This window comes from Alligator mississippiensis, chromosome 4 (genome assembly GCF_030867095.1).
Source record: "Alligator mississippiensis isolate rAllMis1 chromosome 4, rAllMis1, whole genome shotgun sequence".
Lineage (NCBI taxonomy): Eukaryota > Metazoa > Chordata > Crocodylia > Alligatoridae > Alligator > Alligator mississippiensis.
The window spans coordinates 76,880,525-76,905,113 of record NC_081827.1 but is presented as its reverse complement, the minus strand read 5'-3'; the positions used below and the strand labels follow the sequence as shown (position 1 = coordinate 76,905,113).

At 40.3% G+C, this 24,589-nt stretch overlaps 1 protein-coding gene across 18 annotated transcripts in view; it reads right to left on the bottom strand.

Moving 5' to 3' along the window:
- Positions 1-24,589, bottom strand: part of SYT1 (synaptotagmin 1) — a 672,911-nt gene that overhangs the window by 323,775 nt on the left and 324,547 nt on the right. For 9 of the 18 annotated variants that reach the window (XM_059726116.1, XM_059726117.1, XM_019493983.2 and 6 more), the window contains one exon: positions 17,163-17,221. The exons of 6 other annotated variants lie outside the window; for them this stretch is intronic. The gene's annotated coding sequence lies outside the window, so the exon portion shown is untranslated. Of the gene's footprint in view, positions 1-15,944; positions 16,017-17,162; positions 17,222-17,534; positions 17,755-24,589 lie in introns of those variants that run through there. 3 more of the 18 variants (XM_019493968.1, XM_059726119.1, XM_019494000.2) reach the window with 2 other exon arrangements.

Here is a 24,589-nt window from a genome sequence, read left to right as displayed (position 1 = left end):
CAATGCCAACTTGCCTAACCATCCATATTTATTTCCTGTGTTGTACCTGTCTTTAGTTGATTGATTGCTACAGTTTAGCTTTGTTACCTCCAGGACACTAATGTTAATGAGAAGTTGCACCTTGGAGGATTATGCCTGATTTAATATATTGTGACAAACGAAAGGACATTTAGGATTAAGGAGAGGGAGATTTGTTTAGGATTCCAAAATAAGTAGATCATAAATAAAAGATTCAAATTCATAATCTCTCTCTGTTGCAGCATTTATAGATATTATTTCTTAGAGATCCTTTTAATAGACCTAACAGTATCTTTTAATAATGCACTCTCCTTCATTTTAGACTCCTAAAACACAGTTTCACTGTAAAAATGAACCATTTTCTATTGCTTCTGCTTGATTTCTTTCAATTGTGCATGGAATTTCAGCTGAGAAAAGCTATTTGACAACCGAGGACATAATGTTCCAGCAAAAAAGGGAAAAAATGTGTGTGTTGTGGGGGGTGGGGGAAGACAGAGCCAGAGCGAAAGCGAGAAGAAAAGGAAGAAACATGAACATAGGGTTTCATGAGACTCTCATTAAAACACCTAATCAACAGGGAAAAGAAATCTTCAGACAGATCAGCTATCATGTGTTAAATCCAGATAATTTAGGTAAAATTCTATTACCTAATTTTAACAATGTAACTACCAACCATAAAGGGAAAGACTGTTTACATAGGACCTAAAGCCTAATTTAAAAAGCGTGCCATTAGAGCCAATATAAATCAACTCTGCCCCCTGCACAGAGAATGCAGCAGGAAAGGAAGTGGAGATAGGGAGGGGGCAATAGGCAGTGTGCTCATGGGACAAACAGTGCCCAAAAAGCTTCATTCTAAGCTAATGCTAGGGATTAAAGAAAATATTTGGGGAAGAAGCTAGTCCCTGCCTTACCTCCATGCCAGTTATCCCCATGGCACTGTAGCATAACAGCAAGAGACATCAGTGCTAGGAAAAGGAAAATGTGTGTGGAAATGTAACTGTATTCTTCTGGCTCTGTCATTTTACTCAGACCTATAAGGATGAATGTTCCCACCAATGTGAGTACATCTCTTTAAGACCAGCCTCACCCCTTTCATACCTATAACACCCAGAAAGCAGATCAACCTCTATTTCTCCTTAAGGGTATGGTTTTGAAACCACTGACAGGGAGGCAAGAAATTAGCATCCAACATTGTAGGAATACACATACTGGATAATAACTTAGGGTACAAACAGGTATTCATTTCTAGTCATGGAAATTTATGAGAAATTCCTACTGTTAGAAGTCTTTCTGGGAGAGGGAGCAGTATGGGTATTCAGCATGCAGCCACCCCATCTCCCTGTTCTTTACACTTTCCCCAGAGCAGGCTGATCCTAGTCTGGGCAAGGTATGGGGTGCCAGAGGCTGGTCCCTCTGTTCCCAGTTTGGTGAACTGGCAAGGAGCAGCTGGCAGCAGTGGAGCAATGACCCCCCAACCTGTTCCCCAGACCAGGATGTCTCAAAGACAATGTTCCAGCAAAAAACAAAAAACAAACAACCCTCCCCCCCCCCCCCCCAAAAAGCCAACCAAAAAAGCCTCAGCTGTGTCAATTTTCTGTAGCCTCTCCTGGACCTGGCAGGCCTACCTCCCACTGAGACCTTAGAGCAGGCACCTGAAATTTCCAGAGCTGCTGCAGAAGTCCCTGGTCCATAATTTAGCCTTGTAGCAGGGGACACTAAGCCTTACTTCCTGAAACCTCATTGCTTTCTTCGTTCAGCCACACACCGTCAAGCTGCCCCACTTGGCTTCTTGGCTAAAGCCCTGGCTGATACACAAAGGGAAAATATACAAGGAAGGTGAGTAAAGAATAAAAGGAGAAAAAATTGAAAAAATATAGACAGAAAAAGAGGAGGCAGCAAATTTGTGTGGTATTATACCAATTCATCCCCCTTCCCTTCACCCCAGCTTCTTTTCCCTTCTTCCAGCTTTGTCACCAGGAAACACAAGAACTTGGATGGCTAAAAGCCCAAGAGTGAACTCTGTCCTGGGAATTCTTTGTTTCTGTAAATGGTCTTACAAAAAGTATATTCAAGAGTACAAGCAGCCAGACATAATAGTGAGTAGATTCAAGATTAACAGGGTGTTAAACATTTTGCTTTTTAACAACATAAAAAAGGTTTCTTTTAAAGTATGTTTAAAAGTAGATAGAGATGAAATATTTATAAACCAAACAGACCATCATAATAGAATTAGTTAGTTATGGTCTATTAGGCAAACAGATATTTAGGGAGCTCTCAAAGTTTCAATTAATAAAAACAATAACAACAACAACATTTTAAGCACTTATGTAGCTCTTCAGAGCGCTAGATATACCTTCACTAATTAAAGACGTATTCTACTTCCATTCAGGCCAACAAAATAATCACTGCTTTGCAGGACTGAACCTCTTATCCTTGTAAAATCCTTGGAAAGTATGCAAATACAATTCAAACCATTTCGAAGGTCAGGAGACTGACTTGGAGATGTCTTAAGTGAGTTATCCAAGGTAAAAAATCTGACCTTAGGAGTCAGGATTTCAGGAACATCTCATATTTATTTTTCTACACCACAGCTTCATAGTGGAAGCATAAGAAAGCTATCTGCTTTCTTTACTGGATGCACATTCACATGTTCCTTGTACTGGGTACAAATAAAGTAAATTCATGGTATTTCAACACAGGCAAAATACATGAAAGAGGAAGAACAGATAATAAGCATAAAGATTATAGTGATCACATGAAAAGATAGGCTTAAGAAAAATGGGTAGTAAAGGTTTCCTTAAAAGAGGACAGAGCTGGAGAGAAGTAAGGGTTCAAGTGAAGGAAATGTGGCACCACAGCAAAGGCATGATTCCCTTCTCTTAAGAAAAAGAAGAAAGAGTTGTGGGTAGACCCTTTGGAAGCAGATTGTGTACCGCTCAAGGGGGAGACTTCAAATGGTAGCCACAGCTACAGGTCTTTAGAACAAAGAAAGAGTCAACCTTATACAGGATTTTAATTACATTCTGACTCTTGCAGGGGAGGGGGTCTGCAGCAGTGGCAGCCAGAAGAAGCCACCATTGCCTGGGGTGTGGGGTGGGCTGGAAAGGGCTCTCATCTCTTATGGGGGGCTCATCTCTCCCCTCCCCGAGCTCCCCCATAATTCAAACTCTGACTTTAGACAAATTCTGTGACCTGCTACTGTATGAGTGAAATGAAGCACATGGGGTGCAGACAGAAGTGCAGCTCCCTGACGTAACTCAAAATGCTTTGCAGGAAGTCTTCTAAGTTACAATGACCCCCTGGACCAAACAGAAATTCTGTTTTGGTTTCAAGGAGGAGGGGAATCCAGTTTCTGGCTGGGAGTCTGCAGCCAGTTTCCCCTAGCAGCAGCCCCTTCCCTCTGCCAGATCTTCCCTGTTTTCAGAATGGGAGGGGGAAAAGGAAGCAGAAGAAGCTCATTCTAGGGGGGTCACCAGATGGTGTTGGAGGGTGGGGTGGATGAATTGGAGCTCCACCCCCAAGGGGGGCTCCAATACAACCTAACTCTCCATCTGGGGCTGAAAAAACCCTAGACCAAACTCCCTATACTCCCTTTCCCACTCCCATTCTATAAACAGCACAGAGCTGGGGGGCAGCACAAACACAAGTTACAGAAGACACTATTTTGAAATGTCTTCATGTGAATGAAATGAAGTTTCAGATTTTCACCTGGTCAGCCATTTTTGAAGCTGTCTGCAGCTGTGCACTTGTGTTTGGTCACAACGATAGACCGCTTTCTGTGGCCAGATTGGGTGAAAATTGTTACTTCTGTCTGTGCCCATGATGCCTCTTTATTTGCAAATCAATGTGGGGTTGGAGCACAAGAGCTTTGTTAGGTTAGCATTGCACCCACTAACAAAGAAGCAGGGAAGAGGCAAGTGTTTGCCTTGCCCCCTTAGTAGGGATCATCACAGGGTATTGTCATAGGAAGACACAGTTTAAGTGGCATTGTTATGGGAACACACAGCTGACATACAGCACTCTTATGCTTGAGGTAGCTGAAAAGCATTGTAGCACAAAGCTTATCTGGGGCACTGCACAACCCTTTAGTGTCTTAAAGTTGTACTATATTCTTTGTATTTGCTATATAAAATTACATCTTTAGCTCACCAAAGTAGTAATTATGTATTATGTTTCTCCTTAAAAACCATGTTAATGTTAATGACCTTTATATATTCAAATACATGAGCAAAAACTGTACTAGGGTAAAGGGCTCATACAGTGTTGTGTGTAACATGCAAAGCCTCACAAAAATGTATATAATAGCTTGACTAGTGGTTTTTAAAAGGCAGTTTATTTCAGTATTGTAACATTATTATATTTTAATATATAAGGATTTTATACCTTGGTACAAAGCCTAATGAAGTTAACACAAATCTTTCCATTGTTCTCAGATTAGGCTTCAGTCCAGACTGTGAAGTTACAAGGTACCAAATAATTTAAAATATTAACATTAAAAATATTGCAAATAACTACTGCATTGATATATTATAGACATATACCTTTTAGAATATAAACAAACACTTCTTGCATAAATAAATACAAGGGCATTAACATGCTCCTTAAGAAAGGCCTAAATACATAGTCTAGAAAGAAATTCACATTAAAGGTTCCTAAATGCATATTTGCCTAGTAGACCATAACTTCCCAGAAGGAATCATTGTATTCTACAGGATAAATCATACTTGCATAGATAACAGTTTGAGCTGCACATTAGTAGATCTTTTGGGATTCCTAAATTATTGCTAAAAAGTTAAATTAAAACTTTAAACACTTTGTGCATGTTAAGGGGCATGATAAAATCAGAGACAAATTCTGTATCCTGTGCCTTCAAGCATAGTCCCATTAAAAAAAGTTAATAGTTGAGAGTCTACACCTCCTGTGTATCCTCATTCTCTGAGACTGTAATAAACAGGAGTGGGTGTGCGCCAGGGTGTCAAGAACACTGCCCCTTCCACACTGCCTAATGGCCAGAGGGGTTTTCTGTTATATGTAAGAAGAATACTGAGGAGATTCAGTTGGCTAAATACAGACATTTGGGGCATTAGAGGGAAGTTAAATCGGATCAAAATGGCTGCCTGATATCAGGTAAGTCAGGATGGGCTGGGGTCCAGCAGGCTAGTGGGGATCAGGGGGCTACAAGGGTATGGAGGGGAGGTGTGACCTATGTGGGGTGGGGAGCTGGCATGCCTCCAGGTTGAGTGGGGGGACATGCACAATCTATGGCTGGGTGGTGGGGCATGACCCATCATCCCTCCTACCCCTTCCCCCTGCTGGTACTTACTTGTTTGGCTCCAGCAGTAGTGAACTCTGATAAAAACAGCTTCAGCCACCCCTCTCAACCTTCATCCCACAAGCCACTGAGGGTGGTTGGGGGTGGTGAGCAAGGGGACAGGCATGGGGGAAATAGCCCAATGTGGGAGGGAAGGGGAGGCAGCTGGGTTTTCCCAGCCCTGGGGCTGCGTAGAGAAAATGTACAGAAGTTCCACGCACTGGTTTGACTTAAATTGAATAAGTTTGATACTACATAGATCCAATTTTATTTTAAACCAGGTTCTGCAATTTTTAGACCAGTTTGTGTACATGGAACCTCTGCACAGTTATAGGTTTAGACTGATTACTGGCCATTGAGACTGGGTCTATAACTGTAAGGTTGGCACAAGACTAACTAAGTTTAAATCAGGCGGCCATTCTGAACCCAATTTAATCTTCCCCAAATGTCTGTACTTAGCCAAAAAAATTTAAAATCACTGCTCTATGGTATTAACAAGGACTTCCAAATAGGGAGGGGTTTTGTACAAAGTTGCTAGTTTTTGTACTATCATGATGAGTTTGTCAGGGTTCTTCCCACTTAAACCCCAGGCCTCATGACTGTGGAGAAAAGTTTGAAAATATGCATGTAGTATAAAGGCTTAAAAACCAGGAGGTAATTCAAAAAGATTTTTTTAGGTCAATCTCCTGATTTTTTAATAGTTTGACATGCCTGTTGAATGCTTGGAGTTGGCAAAATAGCTTGTATGCCACTTGCATGGCAATAACTAGACATAAACAACTGACTTGGTTTGCAGTGTCCAGTTAAAAAAGCTTTAAGCTTCAAGTTCGAACCATGGCTGTGTTGCACCTGGCAGCCACTTGTTAATGTTTCACCAACACACCGAATTGATGTGGGATCTCATTGCCACTGAAAGCTCAGTCCTATTCCAGATGCTACTAATGCACTCATGCCACACAGTTCTTTTAGGTGAAGTCCCCACCACAAACTTTTGTTGACCTAGCTATAGCTACACAAGTCACAGGTGTGCTAGAAAAAAGCCCTATTGGAGGTGCACATTATATGTACATACTTATTGGGTTAACTTATTTTTCTGGGTGGGAGAAGGAAAAAGAGGGAGGGAAATGGAATAAAGTACACCAGCAAAAATACAGTTTCGTTGGCATAATCAGTGTCTACACTAGGAGCGCTTTGCTGGTATAGTGTATCAGTACACCTATACAGGCAGAGTGCTCCCTAGTGTAGACCTGGCTTTATTCAGAGGAAAGAAAATATCCAGAGCAATTTTTTTATCTGCACCATTAATAAGGTATTTTTTAAAATACTTCCCTGGGTGAACAATTCTGAGACTGTATACATGATTATACCTTCAAATCCATTAGAAAAATATCCACGTGAATGTAGAGCTGTCATTAATAGTGGAAAATATTTTAAAGAAAATCAAGGACGAACATCTCTTACAATATGCATTTAAATTTATTGTGCCAAGCAGTCACATACTGCCTTGGTTATGGCTTTGAAAAGCTCTTTTTGTTTAAATGTGAAAAGAAATTCTTAGGTATTCCATCCATTTCTTCTCCACATTGTAATTTTAGTGTTAGAATATTGGCAGCCTATCATTGAGTCAAATAGCTGAAGGTCAAATTTGATGTAAATAGGTCCAAGCTATAAGTTTTTCCACCGTGGATGAACCTATTTAAATCCACTGACCTTCAGTCAATTGAACAAAATGCCTTCTTACTTTAGATATTACTCCAGGCTGAGAACTTGGTTCAAAACATCATTCTGAGTGCAATTTTATGACAGCTGTGCGTCTCTAAAATTAAGATTTACACTGGAAATTTTGGAAGAAGAAAAAGAAGGAAGAACAGAAAAGTAACACTGAAAAACAAGTATTTACATGCTGATTATTCAAGACTGCCACATACTTTTCAGAAACTTATGAACAGTCAAAACATAGGCACCGTTCTTCATACTTGGAGGCATCTAAATCATTCAAAATTAAGTTATACATTGATTAGTCAGAGTTAAACCCCATGTGCAATAAGTGCCCAAATGTCTAGATAAATACAGCACTGTCAACATTCTTTTTCTTTAAAAGTTCATTAAGGTATGACAAAAAACGTTTCAGAAATGTAAAATTTGTCCCCTCTGAGATTTTAAGGAAACATGCCTATAGTCTACTGACTAGTAACTAGTAATATAGGTATCAAAACAAATCTGATATTTCTTGATTGGAGACTGTGTTGAGATGTAAAATTTGACCTAATGAAAGCAAAATAATTTCTAATTTTACAGGAGGCCACCAGACTCTTGACTTCACATTTTCTCTGATGACTGTTTTAACAGGTACACATGTGACCCTGTTTGCAAACATCACCAAAGTTAGTTATGTTGATACAAGAAAAACTAAAGATTTGTGACTTTTGCATAACTTCCCTAATGAGTGATTTTTCACAGATGGTAGGTATGATACATGGCCAAAAAATATCTTCAAGTAACATACAGCTGTAACACAAACCCCGAAAAGTAAGCAAATTCAAAGTTAAAGCTTAATTCATGGAACAGAGAAGCAGTGAACTATAGTTGCTCCCTTGAAGCTGTTATACTCAGCTGTATCAATCCTACTGATACATGCCTACACCATAAAGTTTTCATTTAAAAAAAAAAAACACTAATTTTTTCAAATTGGAAAAGGTTCCCAGGCCTGTGTAATGGGCTGATTTAAAATCACAACAGTGTTATTTACTTACCATTTCAAAATGTCAAATGACAGTAAATGAGTACATAATATATGTGACATGCTAAATATCATACTTTAAAGTGAAGTACAGAGACACATTAAACCAATATATTCTTGCTTTTTGCAGGTGTATCATAAGAAATCTGCACAAGTTCTACTGATGTAACTTGGTATAAAAACTGGGTCTGAATCTGGCCCCTAACTGGTAAACAACTGTATGATTTTTTCCTTTGTTTCCAGAACGGAGAGCAATTGGTAAACACACGCTATTTCAAGGCCAAGTCCTTACATATCAGAATCTTATATAAAAGAGTCAGAAATCGTGGGACTCTGGCATGCACAGCTCTAGGAATTCCAAAAAGGTTGTGCATGAGATGCCATCAGTGTCAAAGGGATGGTTGCATTCCTTTCCCCCAGCAGACAAACTGGGCCATGACAGCAGCTGCTGGAGAGTTTGTTCCATAAGCAGGTAAGACTCCTTTCCCCCTGCTCTTGGCACTGCTTCCCTTCTAGTGCTTAGTGGTTGCCCAGGGTTTGCTTCTGGGCACAGAAAATGGGAACCGGCCCACTGACATTGGTTGGGAGCAGGAATTAGAAGTGGGGACCACTAACCATCACTGTCCCCAGCTGAGCCTGACACCCTGTGTAGCCACTCTGTACAAATGGAGGCCCCAGAATGGTGGGAAAAATCTGGTGGGGGAGAAGAGAACAGGGACCCACCTGCAACCACTGCCTGAGCCCAGCGCCCCTGTGCAGCTGCTCCTTGCAGCCCCTTCCTGGGGCTTCTCCCATGCCTGGGCCAGCTGGGGACAGCAGCAGCAGTGGGCAGGTCCCTCCTTACCTGCTCCCTGCTTGGTCCCTCAGGGCTCTGGCTGGGCATCAGACTCCACAAGGGACACAGGCATCAGGGCTGCAGAGAACTGGGGCTGCCAGCAGGTAAGGTGAACAGTGGAAAGGAGGGATGTAAACATGCCACTGAACCTCCCCAATGTCTCATGTCAATACTTTCAATTTCAGAGCTTACAGACAATAGGCAAACTATCAGGTGATCATTTTGTTAAATGGAAAACATTCTTAGGAAAGAAGAATGCGACTTCTGGGGCATTTGGCAAACACTGTATTTGAAAATGTGCCTAGAAAAGTATGTGTTTACCAACTGAAGAAAAAGCTAAGCAGCAGCAGAAGATAAATTAAATAGAAGAGAATAATCAATCAAAGTACTAAAATGATAGACGGCTACTAAACTGAAGCCCCAGGGAAGTATGCAGACAGAGCTATTTTGCAAAATTAGGTTGCATAACTAGTATACCTCAAAGCACTACAGAATCTAAATCTATCTGAGGTTTCTCATCTGAAAATGTAATGCAGTGGCTGGATGTAATAAGAGATACAGAAAGGGAAAAAAAAAGAGAAAAACAGGAGGCTTTTTGTGCATGGAATTTCATGAGCAGGGAAGTCACAGAACATGTACTGTTTTTACTAGTTCAAACAGGACAATAAAAAGAAGAGACAAAGATGCACACAAATTCTATACCCCACAAACTAACAAAAAGCTTGTATTTCCGTAAAAAAATATTGAAAACTAATTTAGGTTAGAAACACACAGAACTAGTCAGGTAACGCAAGTATTAGGATTATTTTATCCACAGCTGCAGTAAAATGCAGAAGTCTTAATGGGCAATCAGAAAACCTGGGAACGTGGGGAATGATTACAACTCCACGCTGATTCTAGATTTTAAAATCATCTATATTACTTTATTGCAACAAAACATTACCTTGATTGACAGGAAACATTAAAAAACAAAACACTGCCTCGTTTCTTTTTAAAGCTTGTAAATTCATCTTATCCAAAATTGACCCTTCCAAAAAATCAAAATACCTGCTTCTTTCAGACTTGTTCATTTGGCTATTTCCTTCCTACTGCAGTTGCAGTATATGCTCATTAATGTTATATAATACGATGGGTTTTGAAGCAGAAATCAGAGTAAACAACACACTGTAATCCTGGGTGTTCACAAGCTAATAAGTAAAACATGAATTCCATGCCTCACAATGTAAATTGAGTGAAACTGACCATACAATTATTTTCACTGGGCTGAGTCCACTCTCCTGCCTTTGTAGCAGACCACGGTTCCACCAGCTTCCTCATGTACTGACTGTTGATTTAAGCAATCTTCTAATTTACGTTACATTACATAAATTTGTCTTTATTATGCATGAATAATGAAAAAACTGTCATTAACCAGCAGCCATTAAAAACCATCAAAGCTGTCAATTACATGATAAACCAAAATATGTGTAGTGGCAGATGAAATCTGATTGCAGTTAACTGTGTGAGGATGATGAACACTTCTTGTGGTACACATATTGCAACATTTTCTTCCTCCTCCACAGCAGCACGACTTTGATCTTTTGAAATATCAGAGCCAAAAGACAAAGGCTGTTGTATTTGAAATGGGGAACATCAAAATTAAAAAGTGCAAAGTTTGCCCTGCCCCTCTTATTACATTGCCCTCCTCTCATTTATACCAACTTCTGGAATTTGAAAATGAGTTTTCCCTAACAACATGGTATTTGGCTATCACTGGCATGTAGATCTGATTTTTTTTTTCTATTGACATGAGAAAGCTAAAATGGCTGCCCCCTCCCACATCCTTTTCCTGTCTCATTAACATCACCAAGAACGCATACAGGTCTAGGAAGCTCCCACTGAAGTCACAGGCAGACAGGAGCTCTAGCAGACATCCTTGATTATAGGCAATTCTAGAGCAAACAGGTATAACCATGCTCTAGGGTTTTGTTTTTAAATCCTAGCTAACATGTGGGGATTTATCCTTAAAAGAGCACTGAAACAAATGCTAAATGGGGCAATTAACTTCAATGAAACTGAAGCACATTCTTATATTAAGCAGATGCTCAAATTATGTCATATATAAGGATGATATTCTGAATTAGGGCTTTATAATTTTGGAGGACATTACAGACATTTAATGGTAAATCCACTCATCAAGCCTATATCTTCACCTTAGTTCAGCTATGCCAAAGCCACTTATAATAACAAAAATGAAGAGAAAAAAAAAAGCAAGAGTATCTTAAAAATATGCTGGCCCAAGGCAAATAACCACATATTATGTACCCATAACCTGTGATTCTTCCTGCTCATCCATTGTATGTTGCATATTCCCTTTTCTGTCATCAAGACCCCATTCCTGAATTTCTCTAAACAGAAATGAGAATTTGTGGGCAGCTGCACTGCAGTCAGTAGGGCCCCTGGAATCATCTCTTAATCTGGGGCCTGGACCAAGCCAGTCAGAGTCAGGAAATCAATCCTCTTCATAGTAGTACTCCAAAAAACGCTATCATGAATCAGGACTACAGACCAAATAACTGAAGTCTTATGTGCTGGGAACCTGCAAAGTGTACACAAACAAAATTCAAGAGCACAAGTGAACTTTTATGAGTGACTAACGTAAAGTAAAGATGCTGCCTTTTTCAGCAGTCTCTCTTTACAGCTAAAGAAGTTCAACTTTTAATGCTACATTCAACTTTTTCTTCTTTCCATTTCTGAGATAAGGTCTGGCACCTTAACTGTGAAATTTCAAAGTTTATTTTTAAATTAGAAAAATGGTTGAGTGGTTGAAGTACTTTAAAATGGCAATATATATCATTTATTATTCCACGTGAAAAGAACAGCAGCACTCTGGCATGGAACCATCATACTATTTGGGCAGAATTTATTTCAAACTGGATGGTCCAAAGATAATGTGAGTTGAAATTACTCTATGCAGCTGGGTGTTTAGGTTCATCAAGTTAGCAATGTGGCTTCTTATAGGTGAAGGATGAGGCTTAATAATAATTTTATTTCTACATTTTATTAGACTTAATTTCTAGTCTAGTATATTCCAAACAGGATGTTAAATAAATTATGCATTACAAATGTGAAATAACCACTGCCCAGTTCCATTTCTATAATTATATATTCATTGTTCAGGCATTTGTATGTTATAGTCATAGTACCATGACTGATAAATTAACTGATGGATACTATGAAAAGGTTCTATCATCCTACTCAGCCAGCAGGAGGGAAGGAATTTGTATGTAATGCAGCATCAGTTAAAATTGATTAATTTAATCTCACTGTACACAAATCCAGAATCTCCTTAAACAGCTGTCTCCTTTCGAAAAGTTCTGGCTAGCTGGCAGAGCAAAACCCGTAAGGAGAATGTGTGCATTTATGTATGTCGGGGGGAGGGGAAGAGGAGCAAGGATAGAGTATTCACATACTATAAAAATTTCTTGTTCGTGCACACATTCTTTGGAATGCGCAATACTTGGGTTCTGCTAAAAATATGCAACTTTTACTAGTGGTGCTAGACCCCAGGTCTTCAAGGCAAAATAATAAACTCATTTATTTGCACCTTCTCCATTATAAAACAAAAACAAAAAAACCCCCAAAACAAAACTCCAATCTTTTTGTAGGCTACACTTTAGATATAAATTGCATTAGCTCCTCCATCTTTTATGCTTTGCAGCTCTTCTAAATTCCCTTAGGTATATCTTCGAGACATTATTTATTGTATTATCTGGTTTCCCTGGCATGTATGATCTCTTTCATACTACACTTGGAAGCTCAGAATTCTGCCTAATTTAGGACTCAAGGGGTGTATCTACACATGTGCTTTACTGTGGAGTAGACTAATTAGCACTGCAGTAAAACATCAGTCTACACATGCACCAGTATTAAGGTGCAGTAAACTAATTAACTCTGTTGTAAGATAGTACTGTCAGGGACAGTACTATTTTACAGCAGAGTTATTAAGTGTGATCAAACATATGTGCAGAAGGTTCAAATTGCAAATTGCACCCAGTTAGCCCAGCCAGCCAGGAGCTAGACTCCTGCTGACCCCCTGTACTCCCTACCAGTCTGGAGCTGCTCCACCCCAGCACAAATTGCTTCTGTCCTGGGCACACATATAGACACTGCACCCAGGAGCAGTATACTCCAGCTCAAAGGGCTCCAGAGTTTATTGAATCATGATAATTGCATATGTAGATGCAGCCACATTTAATTTTTTAAACTACAGAACTTTGTTTGTATTCTGTAAATTTGTATTCTTTCTTTGTATTCTGTACTCTGAACTAACTCTATAAATGAGTCGAAGAGATAATTATTGGGTGGGAGGTGAGAAGAGACACTAAAATGTGAGGTTAGAGTTTGCTGTCTGGAGAGGTGAGACCAGGAAGACTGTGTGTAACAGGATGATGTGGCAGACAAAGGTTTCAACCAATTAAAAAAATGGGGGAAATAATGTGGTCAAGTTCAAGGTTGGAGTGAATAGTCCCAAGTTTCAGAGAATGAACAAAGTAAGAATGAAATAAATCTACTTGGTAATAATTGTAAATATATATTTAGTACAAGTTGAAGTTGAAGGTAAGGGTCTTGTTACAGATTGCATTTTGAGCTGCACAAATGTTGATCAGTGTTAGTGCTAGATGGAGTTTGGAGCAGTGACACCTTACAGAAGAAATGGGCAATTATTTGGGCCTGCAGGCCACACAGGGAGTATTGGTGAGATGCCACAAGCCAGGTTAGCATCCCACTAGCTCCTCCCTACCCTTGCCCTCCCAAAGCTGCTTACTAAAACCTCCTAAGCAGCCCCGTCTCATTTGCCGGGACATATGCCCTGCCTGGGCAGGTTCCAGCAGGTCTCCATGGAGACCTCAGTATCACATGGCAGTCATAGAGCAGGGCTGGGGCCCAGGCCCAGGGCTGAGCTGTGGTCCACTCCTTGCACACCCCTGCCCACAGAACCGGTGCCCGTCACAGTGGTGTGTGGGCTGTGGATCATGGCTCTGCTCTGCATATGGCCAGGGTGGAGCTAGGGTTGGGATCTGGGGGAAGTGACATTCAGGAGTAGGACAGGCAGGTGGGTAGGTGGGGACAGAGCCCCACAATCCCAGTTCTGGCCCCACGTACCCATCCTGGCCAAGCATGGACCAGAGCTGTGATCCCCTGCCCACACAACCCTGTGACAGACACCGGTTCTGCAGGCAGGGATGTGTGGGCAGTGGATGGCAGCTCTGGCCCAGGCCCCTGTTCCCCAGGCTACCACCACCCCATGATCCTGGAGTCTCCATGGAGACTGGTCAGTACCCGTGTGGGCAGGGTGCACAGCCAGGTGGATGGAATGGGGCTGTGTCCTGGGATGGGGACCTGTGTCCAGGGCTGAGTCTGAGAACTTGGGGTGGTGACAGCATGGGGCCAGAGCCTGAGGCAGAGCTCCGATCCATTTTCTGTACGCCCTTGCTTGCAGAACCTGTGCCTGTAGCAGGGGTGTACAGAGAGGAGATTGTGGCTCTGCTCCAGTCCCGGCCCCACACTCACCTGCTGAAACTGCACCTGTAGCAGGAGTGTGCAGGGAGAATGTTGCAGCTCTGTCTGTGCCCCAGCCTCAAGCTGTCACAGTCCCAAGATCCCAGCCCGTGATCGTGGCCTCACCCACTCATCACATTCCTGAACACCACTCCCCGCCTGCCTGTGGCCCCATCCCATCTGCCAGGCTGTGTGCCCTGCCCACACAGGTCCTGCCCCTGGCAATGGGTGGGAGGCAGACGGGCTGGGGTGTACAGGCAGTAGGGGTGGGTCCAGTAGCAGTAGCAGCTAGTAGGAACTGCTTCTATCACTGAGGATGCTGGGAAGCAAATACAGCTGCTGTGCCATGCATGGGGACAGCAGGACCAGCTGCATGAACCATGGCCTAAGCTGTCTCCTGCATCTGGGCTGGGCAGGACTGAGGGACCTGCCACAGGCCAGACAAAGTCCCTCAGTTAGCCAGATCCAGCCCAAGGACTGTATTTTGCCCACCCCTGCATTAAAGCTAAAAACCTTCTCTGACTGTCCCCCACCTGCACAGCTGTGACTTACCACTAGAGAGTTGGTGAGCAGGGGCCTGACTAGGAGCTACAGCTGTGAGTTGGCCCTACAGGGCTGGTGAACCAGGACAGGGTTCTATCCCTGCTTTAGGTGGAGGGTGTGAGATGGGGTCGGGGGCAGGAACATGAAGCAGAAAAGAAAAGAAGAGGTAAGAAGAGAAAAAAAAAGAGAAAAGAAGAGAGAGAAAAGAAAAGAGTATGGAGGAATGCTGGTTCTGCTTTCCAGGGTGGCTGGGAGGTGGGAGTGGTGAGGCAAGGTGCTTTTTGGAGGAGCTACTGCCCCTCTCTGAAGAAGGAAGCTCCAGCTTATGGGGACATGATCCAATCCCCTACCTTGTCCCCACACCCACACCCCTGCCCCGTCCCCACTCCTGCACCCATCCATGCCCTGCAAACTGGCTACCTGGCATGTGCTCTGTACACTGTTTGCACAGGGTTGCACCCTGTCCACACAGAACAGAAGGGTGGGGGCGGGGACACTGTATCCTTGGATACTGGAGGACTGCACCTTGGGTGGCTCATCTGTGGGAAGTGGCCACATGTAAATAGAACGTAAGCTGGGTAATATGGATCAGGGACAAACCTGAAGTGGCATGACTTTAAGCTGCCTAAAGCACTTAAAACTAGTTGCAGGTGTTAATGTGTGGATGATCCAGGGGTTAAGAGCTCCAGGAGCCACCTAAAATTATTATGTAGCAAGGCCCTAAGATAAGGGCAGAGGACTGAGTACAATGATAATAATGCTTATGATAATGATAACAATGGTACATGAGTAAAGGTGTAAAATGTACTCTTTTAGGATTATGAGCTGTCTGGATTATACACGTACTTTATTTTATGCCTGTAAAGTACCGACTGCTACCACATGTTTGTATCGTATATCAATAACAAGCGAAGATATGGCATCTGGTATTCAAAGAGGAATTATATTGCACTCACCATTAACAAAATGTCACACTCTTCCTTTCATAAATCCAGTGAAAAACTGAACGTTAAAACCATTCACCAAACCTGGGTATACAGAAAGAGCAAGGGTCCTATTTCAGCTCTTAAAAGCTATATACAATTTTTTTTTTTTACATGCCATGAATCTCCTGTTCAGACGAAGAGTATGGATGGCACAACTTTTCCAAAGGTATATACAATATATGATTCTATTCAATTTTACCTTGGAATCTACCACCAAATGCTAGCTATATGAATGGAGATTTCAAATATGCCCCCCTCTTCTGGTGCACATACTAGAGAATACCACATCTTATGCACAGTACACACTATCCACAATATTCCTCCACAAAGAGGCAGTCTCTACCAGTGCATAATGCACAGCAACTGTTTTGGTTTGAATTGTTAATAGGAGTGCCTTAAACACAGTTATCTACCCAATTCCCAGGATGCTTGATACCCAATAATGCCCATGCTAATATGTCCTCTGCTACTGTCTCCAAAGCAAACAATTTGGGGATGAAAAATAGAAACACTGTCTGCGCTTTCTCTTATCACACTTTGTACTTCATCACCAACCTGAAATTTCTTTTACAGGAATTATCAATACTACTATCCACAGCACAGACATTCACCCTCTGATCTGTACAGGCAGTCAATTTTTTGATGCATTATAAAGCAGTAAAAAAAAAAAAAATCAAAGATTAATCTTTACTGAACAGCTGTGTGTTTAAGCTTGTAGGTAACCATGTCAGTACTTCATGCTTCTGAACTAATGACTGAATAGATAACATAAGCACATAAAACTCCCTCCTCACCATGTCCATATTAAATGAATTGTCTGTAACCAACCAAAAATGCCTGCATTAGAATCAGCCAGAATTCTAGATAAGATGAATTTTTAGTTTATTATTATTTTTTATTTGCTAACTTCTATTGTTACAATCAATTTTGCTAAGATAAAGGCAGCCACAATTTTTTTCATTATGTGCTGTTACAAACAGACATCACATGGATTATTTTGTCCTCTTATCTAAAAAGATTATAGGATGAATAAATAAAAAAAATCCACTCCAGTGAAATGAAACCGAGTTTTAAGAGAAAGCAGAACTTGCTTACTACACCGATTTCTTCCACTAGTAAAAGTTGAAGGTTTCATATGGCAGTTAACAAACAGCATTCAGTTTAATAATGTATAATCAAACTACTTACCAGTCACAATACAGGTGTAGTGATCAACTCCTTCTTTGCTTATTCAGGATTCTACAATTCTGAAAAAAACCCACAAACATAACACTGAGGGGGGGGGAGGGTTGTTTGTTTTAAATGACAGATATATAATATATCGGTTAATGTCACAAGTTTGCTGTGTTAAATTTAATGGTGAGCACTGTAAGATTAAAGGTTCAGGTTTCCCACAGGAGTGGAATTGAAGAGAGAAAAATCTGAAAGGTTAATTAGCCAAAGGCTCTCTTGGAAGTGCCCCATGAAGTAGTAGTATAAGTAGGGAGCTAGGCAATCCACAGGTTCTGGCCACCAAAGACTTCCAGAGCTCAGCACCATATCCTTATACGTCTCAATTACCTCGGAAATCCAGAAGCTCTCCGCAGCTCTCAGGCTGACAGGCTATCACCTAGGCCTGTGGCTCCTGCAATCCTTCATTTAAAATCCATTCTCAAGCTGTATTAAATCTTGAATAGATTACTCATGAGACTGAGGAAAGGCAATGAAGAAATAGTGTATTTCCCCAGTTACTGCCATGGCTTCCCCTTCTACTGCCCAGACTTTACAGGAAGGGTTAGGAAAATGCTGCAGAGGGGTGCTTGGTGCCTCACTCCCACCATTTCATGAAGTCAATTAGCATAATAAGCAGTGATCACAGCACACCAGCTGCCTAGTCATTGTTGAGCAGTTTATAGGCATCACAGCAGAGGTGAGTTTTAAGGCAGGATTTGAACAAGCATAACATACTAGCTTTGCAGATTTTTGCAAGGAGCAATTTCCACAAATAAAGGCGGCATGGGAGATGGGGATAAAATTGGACTGAAGGGCAGTTAAGGCTGGCAAAATTAGCAGACACAGATGCTTTGCTAGCATATATGACATGAAAGATAGGGCAGGGCCATGCTGTGAAAGGGCCTAAATGTGAAGATGAGTAATTTGTTTCAGGCAATAGTGAACATAGAACCATGACCCAAATAGCAAGGAATTTGACACAAGCCTTTCTCCTTTTTAGTAAGGCATTAGTTTTGGATCCTCCACAATTCTTTCAGTTACTGTGGTACACCACAAACCAATATTACATATTCTGTAACTTACTGTATTCCATGGTTTTGATTATTATTGGGATATGAACTTTGGGATAAAAACATTTTTAAAAATATTTTTTATTTCTATTTAAAACTATATGGCCTAACTTCTTCATTCAGAAAAATTTCTGGTGTCTGTGATGTAACAAAGCTATGAAGAGTTCTAGAGCACTGGAACAAGAAAAATCCAGCTGGCAGGGTTATGTGTAACTTGTCCTTAAGAGGACAAGTTAAGAATAATTTAGAATTTGATGCAATGCATCAGGGTTAGTCGATTTCCTCCTCAGACCTCGCAATTTACCTGTGTGTAACCACATGCATACATAGAAATCAACAAACTGAATGGCCTTTAATTATAGTGTAGCGTCTACGGAGTCTTCAGAGAGAGGCATCAACCAAACTGCTAAACTAAACTTGGGTTCACATCCAAAGTCTGGATCAACCCTTATTTACGTCCCTCCCAAATTTGAAGATTTAAAATTCAGGTCCAGATTTAAGCCTATTCAAACTTTAGTATATTCATCTTTGGTTCACAACTGAGCTAGATTTAAGCTAAAAACTCTAATCCAAACCTACTCCTGGGTCCACATGTACCTTTACTATTAGAATAGATGTAACTGCAGTGCCTTAGAGAAATTAGTGCACACAGTCATACCTGCTCTGTGGTATACTGTCTCAATCTTACTCTGTTTCTCTAAGCTGTCTGTGTCAAGCTGTGCCGTATTATTGCTGAGCCTCTTGGAAGATTAAATATTTATTTTTACTACAAAGACAGAATGTTAGAGAAAGTAATAAAAGATGGGTCCTTACTTGAGTATTAATCAGAAAGGATTGAATAAAAATAGAGGCTATGCTCCAGATAAACAAAGAAAATGAAACAAAAGTGTGCATCTTTATGAGTAAGACAGGTGTGTTTACTAAGTGAGGAATAAAGACAGTTTCAAGAAGCAGAAGGAATTCCCAAAATGTAATAAAGGTACAAAGAACAGGGTTCAATTTTTGATGTATTGATAGCTTTGAATAACGAGAGGAAAAATATAATAGAGAGCACCAATGACCAAGGAGCTCTATGAGACCAAATACTGAAATTCTTTTATTTCTTCCAGCAACTAACAAGGTTCAAAATACAACAGAGAAACAAAACAAAGATACTTACTTGAAAAAAAAAGATTAAAGAAAGACTCTACAATAGGAGTGCCACTGTGCTTCTATTGCTTACTATTAAACACAGACTATTTTTTTTATGAGATGTGCTGGAAGATTAATTCAAATCAGCTTTGGTTATGGCCTCCTGTGGGTCTTCAATGTGGAAGATTCCCTGTAGTGACAACTATATTTCCAAAGCTACAAATGTTGCATCTGTCATACTACTTAGTCTCTTGCAAGACTTGGTTTTCATTTTAAAAGTATCTGAAAGGAAACCATTTTCTAATGATCTCCATTTGAAATAAGAAGCAGAAAAATATTTAGATATGCCTGGCTGCATCTTCCATTATCAATTGGGAAGATAATGTATATTTTACAAATAGTGTACAAAAGATACTTTAGGACACTAATCATGTAAATAATCTGCAATTTATTAAATTTACTCATAAGAATTTAAGAAACTCAACAAAATCCTGTAATATAGTTTGATTCTAACTTGCCTATTCCCAGTTATACTGAAGAGGATCCAGTTCTGTAAGTATTCCCCACTTAGTAAAACTAGCACAATTGGACCCCTAAAATAAGAAAAGCTCAGTAAGACAAATCACACTTAGGAGAGAAAGAGTGAGTGAGTGAGTGAGTGAGTGAGTGAGTGAGTGAGTGAGTGAGTGAGTGCGTGCATGCACGCATCTACATTGAACGCCTTCAAGAGAAATTTGGATGCTTTTCTTGCTGGGATCCTATGACCCCAGCTGATTTCCTGCCCCTCAGGCAGGGGGCTGGACTTGATGATCTTCCGAGGTCCCTTCCAGCCCTAGTGTCTATGAAATCTATGTACAAACCGCACTTAAGAGTGTGTATGTGTGTGCGTGCATGCGCACATACACACGCGTGCATATATTTGTGTATACACACACAAATGGGATTTTTGTCACTGAAATTTTAAAAAGTCAGAATGGCACCTATAATTTTTAACATGAGAAGGTATATTTTTTATATAGAACCAAAATACAGGGAAATTTATTATTGGAGATTAAGAACACTTCTCTAGTACAAAAACATGAGGAAAATAGGTAGACCCTTTATATTATATGCTTATTCAGTGAGAAATCTATATTTATTAAAAAGGAAAAAACAGTTATACAGTAATTAAGTTTCTTTCAAGACTTACTGAGCCATCTCTCTGGTTTTTATTGCATTAATATTTTGCATGTCACCAAGATGAATAGGGAGGTCTGTTCTACTTCATGGAGAAAACAGTTTTTTTAGATTTATCTATCAAACACCAATATGTACAGGGTCTGCCTATTTGCATGTTTCTCTATTCTTTTGAATATTAGGAATATTTTGGGAAAATGAATTTCATTTCCTTTGGGCTAATAAAATAATGATAGTACTAGACAGACTTAGGGGCACCTTAATAGCATAGCTACTTAAAAAAAAATAACTCTCCCCCCCTCCAAAGAACTTGCTCAGTTTCAATTTTTGGTGTAAACTTTGGACTTATCTCAGGTTCCTTGAAAAGTCTGAACATAAAATTAATTTGGTTTTATATAGCTACCAGGAAGTTTCAGTGAGTTTACTTTTGATATTTGGCTTGCAAAACCATGCAAGCTGAGACCCAGGTGTGAAACACAACTGCTGGGCTTTATAATGCACTATATAAGGCCATTAACTGCAAAACCCAGCTTTAGTTTAGCATCATCAAACAGATGGGAATTTAAATCTTATTCTCAGTCTCACAACCATGTCTCCTACTATCCCTGAGAGAGAAACCAGATAATGTGAAAGCTAAAGTTACACAGTATGCTACCTATCCTGACATTCTTAAGGCATAAGAGTGTTATCTAGGAAACTCAAATAATATTTTGATATATGGTATGTCATATTTATTAAAGTTTCTGTTTTACATCAAATCATAACAGGCATCATTACCAGTTTTCTGATCTACAACAAATTAAATGCATTTTGAACAGAGCAAAGAGAGTAATTTTGTTAACTGCTTCTTGTATTCAACGAGAAATTCACTACACTACAACTTTAGTCTTTAGCGATATTTGTATTAAAATATTTCATTGGCTTAATTTGCTTAACACAAACTTTTACTTTGAGTAACGTTGATTTTGTCCAAGCTTCATATAAGTCACAGAACAGATCTCAGGATTAGTTTAGCATGGGATTTAAAGCACACACTGTGAATCCCTATACAAGCAACACTTAAAACACTATCCGTTCAGGCCCAGATGGATTGCTATGGCAACAGATTCCCAAATACCAGGTTTGTAAGTAACAAAAATGTAAATTATTGATGAACTCAGAGTTGTCTCTCTTGGACACCCTCCTATTCAAATACCAAACCCTATAGTTAGAGTAAAGAGAAAAGGTTGATATGCAATTTCCTCAGCACAGTGAGCACTAATCCCAAGGGATTTCATTAAATCTTTCGGCTTAAATTTTTATTCTTGGAACAGCAGTCAGCAAGCAGATATTACATTAAAACAGGCACTATTCAGGTCATTACTGACTGCACTCAGGACTTGAATGTAACAGAATAGGAACCTGATTTTAAATACATGCATTAAAAAAAAAAAATCACTCATTTAAGTTTGCACATTTTAGATGACACCATCCTCTAAGTGATTGTGAATGATTAGAGAATGATAGAAAATAATACTCAAGTTACCTGACAAAAGTATGAATTGTGGGTGACAGCTCATAAACAGTTGGCAAAAGACTAATGCAGGGAAGAGAAGCTCAGAAGATGCTGTACAGTAGACTGCATGGGCAGCAGCAATCTCATGAACAGTCAAACCAGGAAGGCACATATTTATCATAACTTGTATTTAAACTTTTGAGTTCAATCTGAGGATTACTGAGTTTTGTTAGAAACTAGTATTTCTTAGGGAATCTGGCAACTGCTCTGAGCCACAGTCCTCTGATTGGTTAAACTCCACAGGCACCGATTGCCAGTCCCAAGCTGGGTCAGGACAAGCCTTTTAAACCAGTCACAGGCTGGGGGCTGAGCAGTTAAACAAAATAAAAACAGATCCTAAATACTGTTATTAAGATGAGTTGCTCCTGTCCAGAGCAGGATGGTAACTGCCTGGTAGCTGAGCACCCTCTTTTGTGCTCTCTGTACTTTCAAAAAATGGCAACAGCAATAAGTTTGAAAAGAAATCTGAGCACGTGCCTGCCTGCTGCTGGTTTTAATGGGAGTATCAACCCTCTATTTCCTTCCCCATGTTCAGTTCAGGAGCATCCTTTCAAACATGGCAGTGAAGGATAGCAAGAGAAAGGAAAGAAAGGAATCTCCTATGGAAAGGCATGGAAAGGGAAAGAAAAAAAATGTTTTGGGAAAGAGAGATAATTGAGGGAGGGAGATAAACAAGACATCAAAAAAGGCACCAGGATTGGGGGACTTGGGCATGAAAAAACATGATGGTGACAAGATGGAGTAAAATATAGCTCTGGACATATAAACAAATAGAATTCCAAAAGGGAAACTCAACTGGTGAGAATAATAGGATTTTAATAGGAGAAATGAGGAAGACTCTAAGGGAAAGGAAGCCTTATTTCTTCAAAAGGGAAAGTGCCCTGGGGATAGGAGAGCCCCCTTTTTTGAAACAGTTTTGTTACAAAGAGAACCTGGAGGAGGGCAGAGCTGGACTGGATCTGTCGTCCTCCTCCAAACAAATCAGTATGTGACACTCCAGAAGATGAAATGCACTGACAGACAAGTCCTCTTGAGAGGAACAGCAGTTATGTCCCCATACTTTCGGATAAGTATCCAAATCACCTCAAATCTTCCTGGCTTGGAAGAAGACCATTCATATTTAAATCAGTCTCCAATACGTGAGAAAGCAAATAAAACCTCAAGAACAGTCCAATGATTCTGTTTATTGGAACGGCCTGCAGGATTAATTTTTTTTCTATAATGATAGCAACTATGCCATAGGCTCTAGTATTTTGTCCTTTTCTCATTCCCATTCTTATCTTATCCAGCTAAGCCAACACCACCATGGCCTAATTTTGAAGGCGCTGAGCCTCCATCACTTCTACTTGACTTCATTGGCAGCTCTGAGGGGGGCAGGGAGAACAACAGTCCACAACAGTTTAAAGATCAAAGGGCTGTAATACAGTGGGAATGCTGTACTCTTCTTTTCATGGAAGCATATCTTGCCTTTTCCCTCAAGTTCAATTCTGCATTTATCTTCTACCTCTCTGACTGACTTGCTATTTTATGCTGTGCGTAACAGTCATGAAGTTGTAGCAGGAGGTACTAGCTATCCCTGGCCTACTTTTTTCTGTTGCCTCACTGCCTTTCCTATCCTATTCCTACCAATTCCTCTTTGGTAATCTGTGTATTGTCCAGAATCAACTGTGCTGCTGACCATAGCAATCTCATTCCTTAGGGCAGAGGTGTCAAAGATATGGCCTGTAGGAGTCACAGCAATTAATACTTCCACTGCTTGTTCCATCAAGTTTCCAGCCCTGTGGGTGGGGCCATGGGCTGAATGACACAGCTCAATGAACTATATCCTTAGACATTCCTGCCTTATGCTATTGCTGCATAGTGTTATAAAGTTTAATATAAAATCCAAAAGTGAGGTGTTCGACATTAATTTTCATTGTCTTGCCAAAAAACTATCATGCTGTCTCAAATTCTGAACCCAGACCCATTGCTTTATATGCTCCAGACCTCTGAAGCACAACACTCTTCAAGGATTTAAGCTTTAGACAGTTTCATTCTGCATGTAATTACACTGGCCTGCACAGAAAGAACAGAAACCTGAAGGGATTCAACTTGCCCCCATCCCCGCTTTAATGAATATGATAACTTCATTGCCTTCTATAACTTCTCCTTCATCATCAACTTGATCCCATGTCAAAAAAACCTCAAAGCATTCAACAACACTCTGCTCTGGTAACTGAACCATGACCATACTTGGTTCATTAGTATAACTCTGTGATCAATAAACAATCACAGGACTCAGTAGGCATTACAACACATTCTTTTCATTAGAGAAAAACTGTTAATTACTTCACTGTGACACCTTTATGTACCCACAAAATCATACTCATTTTAAGCACTTAACATGAAACCAAATATGCTATCAAGTCATTGGTAAAACAGTTATGAAAGATGACTTGAATTGGCCACTTGGGTTGGTACAGTCAAAAGGT